This window comes from Dasypus novemcinctus, chromosome 6 (genome assembly GCF_030445035.2).
Source record: "Dasypus novemcinctus isolate mDasNov1 chromosome 6, mDasNov1.1.hap2, whole genome shotgun sequence".
Classification (NCBI taxonomy): Eukaryota; Metazoa; Chordata; class Mammalia; order Cingulata; family Dasypodidae; genus Dasypus; species Dasypus novemcinctus.
Genome location: NC_080678.1, coordinates 14,023,331 through 14,033,730, shown reverse-complemented (window position 1 = coordinate 14,033,730; position 10,400 = coordinate 14,023,331). Strand labels below are relative to the sequence as shown.

The following is a 10,400-nucleotide window of genomic DNA, read 5'->3' as shown; positions in this document are numbered from 1 at the left end:
GTCACAGTGAGAAAGAGATGATGAGATAGCCTCAACTGTCCACAGTGTACTAGAGGCTGTGTCGTGTGGGGGACAGTGCTGTGCATTCTTATGTGTTATCTCATTTGAGCCTCACAACAGGTGAATGAAGGTGACTATTATTATTTATTGCTATTTTACACTTGAGGAGATTGAGTGAATCACTCAAGGTATTTTTGTCTGCACATAATGGCTTAAAAATTTATTGTCGCAAGTAATGGAAAGATCCAGAATTAAATGGTAGGGGTGAGTCAGAGATTCAACAGTGTTATCATGGACTCAGTTTCTTTCCAGCTTTCTGCCCTGCCTTTTGGTGTCCTTTACTTCTGAAGGCCAATTTCCTTTATGGTTCCAAGATGACTGTCAACAGCAGCTAGGACTACCCACTTCCTTGTTCACAGCCAGTGGGGATGTCTTCCTTTTAAGAGTCCTGGGATTGCAAGCGATTATAATAGCTTGGTCACAAGGCCACAACTGGGTCAAGGGCATGGCCTGGGGAATGGAACAAATTGATTGCTTTAGTCTAGATCTCGTATACCCGTGGAGCTGGCGTTCACGTCAGAGCCCTTGGATCCACGAGGACTCCAAAGGGAAAGCCTGAAGAGTGGTTGCTGGAGACAACCCCAGATGCTTACCACTTGAGGCATGGGGACAGTAAGTAACTAGTCCATGGTTCACGTAAGTGATAAGTGGCAGAGCCTGAATTTGAACCCAGGCAGCCTTGCTCAAGAACCCTTTCTCTGAGCCGAGGTCCTTAACGCTGGGGACCCTGCACTGAATATCTTTGTACTGTACACAGATCTTTTATGACTTCGGTACTGAAAACTTCACACTGCACCTAGATGATGCCGCCTTTCAGCAAACAGCAATTCCAGAAAACCACAGGATGTATTGGCTTGTGGCAAAAAGTGATCGATAGGGTGCTGGATCAAGAACTGACACTGAAAGGGTCTCTTTTAAGCCTCAGACGCATACTCTTAATTCAACAAAGTTTCCATTGCTACAGCCTGTCAATATCACCCAAACAGAAAATTAGCAGATCTTCAGGGATGTTCCATGAACTTCAGGGTGGCAGGATGTGTCTTCACAGGAAGCTCTTAGTTGCCTCTTGTTGAGGTGTGATAATTATATATGTAAATATTATTCCACTTTTAATTAAACTACAGTGTCATTGAAATGAAAGGTGGAGAGATCCTGACCAGTTCCATTTCAAGATAGATTATACCTATGAGGTAGAAAAAGCTCAGAGAAGCAGCAGGAATGAGATGGAACTTTTAGATGAGCTCTCTGGCCTCCCCCTTCCCTGTCATCTGCCTTCTCTGAGGCCCCGTGATGAACGGAGACAGGCAAACAAAGCCCACGCTTTCCAAAATGTGAATGTGTCATCCAAAGATTTGGCACTGTTTCCCAAAAAGAGGGTTTTGTGGATGATTTGGGAGCACGTAGGAACAAGGTGATGATCACCAGACAGCAGCCCTTGTTCATGAACCTGCATTTGTTGTTGTTGTTCTTGTTCTTTTTGATAGGGTGTCCACAAAGACCAACCAGGCAGGGAAGGCTGATGGAATTCGTCCTTCCTTGCTTGTTTCCTTTATTCATTCCACAATTATTTTTCAAGAGCCTACCATGTGCCAGGCACTGTACTAGGTGCTGGAGATACAGCATGGAACAAAACAGTTAACAACCCTTGTCCTCCAGGAGCTTATAGTCGAGTGGAGGGATTAAAACATCTCTGATCCATAGTTTAGCAAAGATTAGACCTGTGCTCTTGGAATCCTTGGTTTAAGATGGAGAAGCAACACAAAGATGATTCATGGGTTGGGTGGGCTGAAAGTGATTCCTCTGGCCACGTGCCAAGGGCTCTGACCTGGTTGATCCAGGGGGTCAGATAAGGGCAAGATTGACATGTCCTCTGTGCTCCAACCATACTGAGCTGCATGCAGCTACTGGAAAGCACAGTGCTCCCATCTCTCAGCTTTGCACGTACTCTTCCTTCTGCCTAGAATATGGCTTTCCTTACAGTCCTCCACCTGTTCTATCCTTAGCTTGACTAACTCCTGATCACTCTTCAGAACTCAAGTGACATGCTACTTTCTCTGGTATACATCCCTGAGCCCTATAGGCATTAGGTGCCTTTGCCAAATGGTCCTACGTCTCCTCTATGCCTGTGCTTGGACTTTGTGCTTATTGAGCTGTCTGCTGTCCTGCTAGACTTTAACCTCTAGCTTGACTTGGATGGTGTCTGTCTTGGTCACTCTCCATCCCATCATCTAGCATGGAACCTGTCACATGTCAGGGTCTTGATTTGCTGATTGATAAGCAGGTTCTTAACTTCCTTGGTTTTAAGACTCAAGGTATTTTCTTTTTTTTTAAGGAGGTACATAGGATTGAACCCAGGACCTCATACATGGGAAGCAGGAGCTCAACCACTGAACTACATCTGCTCCCCAATAAGAATTGTTTTTTTTCATTTATTTGCTTGATTTTTAGGAGGTACCAGGGGTTGAGCCCGGGACCTCATAAATGGAAAGCAGACACTCTACATGAGCTACATCTGCTTCCTGCCCAGGTACTTTCTAATCACCATTTCTAATTTGACTTCTCTGTGGCACTTCACACTGGTAGTGACTTCCTTTTAGAGACTCCTTCCTTGTTTTGTTAACTGCTGATTTTCCTCTGAGTTTTGGGTCCTCTATCTCAGTCTCCTTCCTGGGAGCCCATTGACAACGGACATTTGTTGGTGACCTCCTGAGCATTTATTATCCTTTCTCTCCCCACCAACCTTAATTTCCATGGAGGATTCTTATGGTTCAGTGGAAGCCAATACCACTCCTCGTTCTAAGGATGGAGACTGTGACCTGGGTTAAGCCAATCCACACATTCCATGCCCCTGGCCTGGGTAACTGGTTCGTGGGTCAGTGTTGATCTGAGTCAGTCCAAACTGAAGGAAGCCCAGAATCTGTGCTGGGGAAGAGAGGCTCTTTTTTTTGAGGAAAGATGTAGCTCTGGGGGCCAGCCTTGGGATGAAGACAATACTATGGAAAGCAGAGCAGAGAGATGGAAAGAAAAGACATAGCCATGCCTGTCATCAAGCCTTGGCCAAAGCCAGAGATTATCTCTGGAGTTTCTAATTTCATGATTTTTAAAAAAATTGTTTGAGTTGACTATTCTGTTACTTGCAACCAAAAGCATCTTTGCTGATGATGCACCTTCCTTTGCCATCCCTCAGAGTTTGTTGCGCTGCAGAGGCGGTATCCTTGGTTTTCTTTTCTTCTCACTTCTCCACTGCCCTGGGCACCATAGCCCTTTTTATGACTTAAATAACTTTGCACATTTCCAGCTCAGAACTCTCTCCTGAGTTCTTCACTCATCGGTGCAGATGCTGCCTGGCCCTTTCTGCTTGGAGGGCTGGGAAGCACCGCAGTCCTAACATGTCCCAAGAGGAGGGAACTCGTCTTCTCCCTGCAAGCTGCTTCTCCTCTTGTCTCCTCTCTCTGGCTTGCTGATGGGCATTGCCATCCAATTTGCTGCTCTACCTGAAACCCAGGTGAGTTCTTGTCTCCTCCACTTGCTTTCTCCCCTTGCCTATTAAATCATCCACCAGTTTGGGCAATTTCCCCCTCTGGTTATCTCCCCAAAGCATCCACCTTTGTCTGCCTTCACTGCTATGGCTTCAGACCAGGTCACCACCATCCCAGTCTGGAGCACCTTGACAGTCCTACCGCGAACCTTGTCCCGTCCATCCAGGAGCCAGTGGTGTCCTTCTGAAGGAAGGAACAGTGCCCTTCCCCAGCTGCAAGTCTTCAGTCATTTCTTCACCACCCAAAGACTGTCAAAGGCTCCCTCCCGATCCGGTCCAGCTTCGGGCCCCTTTCCTACCGCACCCTCCCTCATCCAGCGTGGTTGCCTGGTTGCACCAGTGTAAACAAGCGCTGCTCTCCACTTCCTCGGTGCGTGGGCCTTTTCTGGAATGCCCTTTCTCACCTCCTTTTCTTTTCTTTCCTCAGGACTCGGCTTAGGGCTACTTCCTTCTGGAAGTTCTTCCAAATTCCTGCTCCAAGTGTGAGTTTGGTGCTTTCCCCAAGGGCCCTCTGTTGGAGTCTAAGCACACCTCAGACTGAGGTATAATTTCAGTAGTGTGCTGGTGCTAGCTTGCATCAGCTCCTACAGGCTCGTACCAGCTCGTACTGGCTCGTGGGAGCTGCTTCTGTACATCTGTCCCCAACTCCATGTCCAGGGACCTCATGGAAAAGTCGATATCAGCATGGAGGGAGTATTTACACCATGGAAAGCAGCAAACACTACAAATCAGGGTGTTTTTTTCCCTCCAGAGGGGCGGATTGCCAGTGCACCCCTGGGTGAATGGCCTGCTATTTGCCCCTTCCTTCTCTAAACCGTGAGGTCCCTGGGGAGTAGGCCCCCCTCTGCCCTCAGCCTCTGCCACGACGTGGGTGATTAGGCTGAAGTGGCAGGACGCCCTCCTCTTCCCTTGCTAGTTTACCTCACAGAAGCTACGAGTCAGCACTTTTCCTCCAGACTCCAAGACCTGGAAGTGATTTCTAGCAGAATCCACATTTTGACAGTTTCATATTCTGACAAAAGCCTGGAAGCCCTTTGGTGCTCCCTGATGTGGAATTTTACCTGCAGATTTGGTCCATCCCAACTGCCATTAGCTTAGTCCAGTTTTCCAAAGGAGATGCATTTCTGCTCATTTAAATTTAGAGTAAACAGCTTCTCCATTCCCCAGGGAGGGACAGTTTGAGCAGTAATGGCATTAACAGAAAGGATTAACTAAACAGTCCACCCGGGATCAGTGTTTCCTCAAGAGGTGGCATAAGTGAATGGGTAAAACATGACCTTGGATGACTTGTTAAGTGACTTGGGTGAGCTTTTTTTTTTTTTAAAGATTATTTATTCATTTATTTCTCTCCCCCCCCCCCAGTTGTCTGTTCTCTGTGTCTATTTGCTGCGTCTTCTTTGTCTGCTTCTGTTCTTGCAGCGGCACGGGAATCTGTGTTTCTCTTTGTTGCGTCATCTTGTTGTGTCAGCTCTCCATGTGTGCGGCGCCATTCCTGGGCAGGCTGCACTTTCTTTCGCGCTGGGTGGCTTTCCTTACGGAGCGCACTCCTTGCGTGTGGGGCTCCCCTACGCGGGGGACACCCCTGAGTGGCATGGCACTCCTTGTGCACGTCAGCATTGCGCATGGGCCAGCTGCATACGGGTCGAGGAGGCCTGGGGTTTGAACCGTGAACCTCCCATGTGGTAGGCGGACGCCCTAACCACTGGGCCAAGTCTGCCGCCAGGGTGAGCATTTTGTTGTCCCTTTATTCCCAAGACCAACTTCCAAACTTCTACTACTGACCCTAAGGACAATTTCAGGGGCAAATTTATCAGCTCACACATAGAGCTTAATAACAAATTCGCAAGTTTGCTACATGATTTAAAGCAGTGGTTTAAAGGCTCTGTAATTGGGATAGAAGTATCCATTTGTTGAGCCCATACCACGTGCCAGCCACTGTAATTGGGGCGGTGGATAAAACTTCCTAAGACATATTCCTTCCTCCAGGAACTTGTGGTCTAGAATAAGAGGCCATGCATGTCAGGCATGTGCTGTTGAAATAAGTGCTCTAAAGAAGCAACACATAAAGCAAGTTTGGGGAGGTTTTGGCCACTACTTCATTCAGCATGTATCTCTTGAATGCCCCCAGCATATCAGGCTCAGTGCTGAGTCTGGGGAGATGGCTCTGGACTTGGAGCTGAGAGAAGGCACAGGTAAATCAATACTGACAAAACAAACTGTTAAATGTGAGAACAGAGGTACATACCCAGTGTTCTCGGGAAGTAATTGTACTGTGGTTTCTGGGAATCAAGGAGGGCTCCTCAGAGGAGGTGGCCTTTGACCTGGGATCTGAGTAGGAAATGCTAAAAAAAAAAGTGCCTCCTAAGTAGGTGATCATCAGGACCAGGGGCGTGGAGGAGAGACTGCACACGGAGTGTGGAAGCGTGGCCAGTCTGGGTGTGTGGGAAGAGGAGGTTCTTGTAGGCTTCTTTCCACGGATGCAGGAGGTGAGGCCCATGAAAGCCCCATGTTTCTGCATTGTTGTCATGACGACGCAGGCCAGGCCGGGGAGGGGGCTCCAGGGCCAGCTTGTGAGCCTGAGGCGCCCTGACTTCAAGTGGAATCACGTATGCCCTCGGTCCTTTGACCAGATGCTTGGGGTTTGCCTGGCCATGTGCACCTCCTGAGAGATTAGGCATCTGTCAGCTAAATCAGAGATTCAGGTACGAAGCTGAGCCCTGGGGAACGCGAGGTGGATTTGGGACACTCCCTGGAGGACCCTGGGTACTTACAGCAAAGAAGGACTTTCACCGAGACATACTGGTGACAGGTAAGGCTGTGGTCTCCCAGCAGCGTGGGCTGGCCAGGTTGGTGATTTCAGAGACACGTGCAGAAACATCAGAAGGGAGGAGGGCAGCCTGGGAGCCCGGAGGCCAGCTTGCGCGCATGAGCCTGCTGGTGCCGTGGGCAGCAGGTGGGCAAGGAGCTGGGAAAGCTGACTCTGTTTTCAGCTGAAGGTGAGAATAGCCTGGCCTGTTGCATCAGCGGATATTTATTGAGGACCACTGTTGTGCCAGGCCCTGATTATCCTGAGATGTCCAGGACATGTGCCACCTCCCAAGGTTTTCGTCCGGCCATGGCCGCATGATGTTTGAGTATAATGGTCGAGACCACAGGCTCTGGAGTCAGAGCTAAGCTTAAATCCTGGCTCGGCCACTTACTAACCGTGTGACCTCAGTCAGGCAAGTGACTTAACCTCTTTGTGTCTTGATATCTTCCCCTGCAAAACAGGAATGATGACAGCTCTTAGCTCACAGAGCAGCTATGAGAGTGACACGAGCTACCATGTGCGCTTGGCCCTGGGTCTCTCATGCAGCTTGTGCTTGCTAAGGGTGTGGTTTTATTTCTATGCCCAGAAATAAATGCCCTTCAGAGTATCAGAGGCCACGATGGTGGCACACTAGAAATAGAAGGCTCACGACAACAAAGCGGACAAGTGGGTATTTGCATCCATTGCTCCTGCCTAATTGTTCTCAGGTTTGTTGATCTCTGCACCGGGGTGGGCACACACTCTGCGTTTCTGCCTGGGCACAGGTAGGTCAGACCCCTTCCTCGCTGGTGGTTGGTGGAGACCAGTCCCTTCCAGTTCAGGAGCCATCAGCACTTCCTGGGGATTTCTGTTCCAAGCTGTGGGGACTGAGATGGACGTGGTCTTGCTTGACTGTCTCTCACCCAGTGCCAGGGCCAGGCTTGGCAATAGCCCCGTCATGCGGCTCGTGGCTGCCGCCCCCGTCTCGGGCTGCCGTGTTCGTGCTAACACCACCAGGACAACAGCTAGTGCTTTTTACGTGCTTGCTGTGTGCCAGGCACCGTTCCAGTGGCTGCATTGGCTGGCTCATTTTAATCTTAAAGACACCTGTTGGGGGGATACCATGACCAGCTGCATTTCAACTCAGGGAGTCTGAGGATCGGGGAGGTTAAGCCATTTTTCCAAAGCTGCACAGAAAGTAGAGTTGGGGCTGGGATTTGAGTCCAGCGAATACTTAAATGCTCCACCTAAAGCGTGTGCCTGAGGCCCCAGGCTCTCAGAACTGCCACCTGTCCAGGCCCGTCACCCTTCCTGCCCTGGATCCTGCTCCTCTGTCCATGCGGCTTGGGCCATTTCCTCTTTCCTGGGTTGTCAGATGGGCGGCACTGCTTAGCCAGAACAATCGTGCTTTTAAATATTTGTAATAATTTTCTGTTCTCAAAATAGTGTGTGCTCATTGTAAAAAATGAAACAATACAGCAATGAATAATGTAAAAAGTGAACTCCCACCTCCCTCTACTTTCCCACTCCTCAGTAATAGCCAACTGCATAATTTGGTAAGAATTCTTAGAGACTTTCTTCTATGCCTGTATAATTATGTTCATATAATTATGTTCATATAATTATGTTCACACATATTTGTGCATGTTTGCATATAGTATTTTAGAATGTGTTTAGTTAAAAATTTAAGCATCCTACACATACCTCGTATAGTGACTATGGAAATTCACTGTGTGGCTGCGCAGTAGTTTACCTACTTTTCTGTCAGTAGATATTTTGGGTTGCTTCCAGTGTCTTTCACTGTTACAGTAAATGCTTTATTCTTTGTGCATTCGGGTATGATTTCTTTTTTTCTAAGATAAAGTTCTGGAAGTGAAATTCCTGGGTCGGATGATGTGGCATTTCAAATTTGGATTGATGTCAATTTTCCCTGCCTGAAGTTAATACCAATTTATGCCCCAGCAACGATAGTGCATTTAAGCTACACGAGGTAGGTTGGTGACTTTGCACTCAGAAGCGACAGCAAGCGTTCTCCGCCGGGAGCTGAAGGGGAATGGTACCAGGTGGAGGTGAGGGGAGGGGGGGGAAAGGTGCGTGGGTGGGGCGGAGGGCAGGGACCTCACTACGAGACCCGGGCCCAGGGATCCAGTCTGAACTGTTGGAGAGAAAGTCTCCGCAGTCCCAGGTTGTACAGAGGTTCTGTTGTCAAGAGAGGTTTGGCTGGGTCTCCTCATTCATATTTGGCTTAAATCTTTTTATAAAGACTAAAATGTGACTATAAAACTACCATTCTCCCAAGAAATCATGGGCGCTTCAGAAGTATTTACTCCACCTCTGGTCCTCAGCGGCCAGGGATGATGGGGCACTGGCTCTCCTGCAGGCTGCCAGTCCACCACCGGGCAGCGCCAGGGCCGCCTCACTCAGGGCTGCCCACCCACGGGGCTGTGCCACCCTCGGGAGCAACAGTTTGGTTTGGGAGGTGGAGGTGGGCAGCGGAAGTCAGTGAGCTCCACAGGAGTGCCTGAGGATGAGCAGAGAGCACGGTGCATGTTCAATCCACGAGCATGTGTTTGGAAGGAAGGGGCAGGTGAGTGATCTCACAGCTACTGGGCATCCAGAAGAAGCATCAGAAGAGACCTCAGTCTAGAACATTCTCCAAGCCACACCTGGCTAAAGGATGTCAACTATTCCTGGAGCAGAATAAACTGGAAAATAATCTTGAACCCTGACTCTATAGGGTCTTTGTATGAAGAGTGAGGCACATTGCCTAGAATTCTTACCCCATAGTGGGGACTCAAGTTTTGGTGTGTGGAATGGACAGAAGCCACAAAGAAGAAAGCTATCCTGGCCTGGTCGTTTTCTGTCTAGGAGAGCTATACATTCTACTTTAAGATTTCACTGTATCAGTAGATTCTCCCTGCAGATCCATAGGTTAATTACCTTCTCCTTTTCACAGATGAGCCAACAGAGGAAACTGATTGAAGACAGCCCCTGGGAATAGTCCTTCTTTCCATGACAAAGCTGTCCCAACTGAGTCATCAGGGTGCTCTCTGGGAGAAGTTTCTCAGGTCGGTGCAGGTCTGGACCCCCCTTGACTCTTGATGACTTTGGGCTCAGGTCCTGGGCCTCAGGCAATCTCTCTACAGTGTGGCCACATCTAGGGCCTGGGGTCCCAGGGCCTGGGTCCAGGGGCTTAGAGGGAGGGTATGAGTCAGTCCCTAGTCCCCTGCACCATAGACTTGAAAACCAGTGGAGAGACTAGTGCTCACTGCCCCAGGGTTTAGACTGACTTGATGTGGGATAGTCTGAAATAAACCTTTGTTTTATTTACAGAAACAGGCCTTGCTAAGCATGACTTTTCTTTCCTAAATCATGAATCTCTCTACAATGCCATATTTGCCTCAGTTTGGCCATAAAACCGCCAACCGAATAGTCTCCCAATGTATCAGTTATCTACTGCTGCATAACAAATTACCCCAAACATAGCAGTTTAGAACAAGAGTGAACATTATTATCTCTCACGGTTTCTATGGGTCAGGAGTTTGGAAGCTGTTTGGGTAGGCGATTCTGGCTTGGGATCTCTAATGAGGTTCCAGGCAAGATGTGGATTGCTCTCATCTGAAGGCTGGGCTTCAAAGGTGGCCCACCCACGACTGGCCAGCTCCCCACCATCGACGCCTCTCCAGAGAGCTACTTGAGTGACCTTGTGACTTGGCAGCTGGCTCCTCCTGAAGTGAGTGGTACTACACGTTTTCTTTCATATTCCCAGGCCTGGAAGTCACGCACCATCATTTCTCGGCAGCCTTTTGGTCCCACAGGTCAGCCCCATTCAACGTGAGCACGAACTGCACAGGACCCGGGAACAGGAAAAGCACGAGCCAATGGGGGGTGCTCCTGGAGGCTGACTGCGCTCCTGGGGCCACACCTGAGAAAGCGTGTGCTTAGCAAACCAACAACAATTCAAACAACAGAACTAAGGGAGCCTTGAGACTTCAGAAAGAAAAGCCTTTGAGA

The 10,400-nt window shown here is 48.9% G+C and overlaps 1 long non-coding RNA gene across 1 annotated transcript; it reads left to right on the top strand.

Moving 5' to 3' along the window:
- The first annotated feature begins 6,944 nt into the window (after window positions 1-6,944).
- On the top strand, window positions 6,945-9,913 carry LOC131278972 (uncharacterized). The gene is made up of 3 exons (XR_009186319.1): window positions 6,945-7,171; window positions 8,245-8,376; window positions 9,343-9,913. It is a non-coding gene; the product is annotated as an uncharacterized lncRNA (long non-coding RNA).
- Window positions 9,914-10,400: the final 487 nt, after the last annotated feature.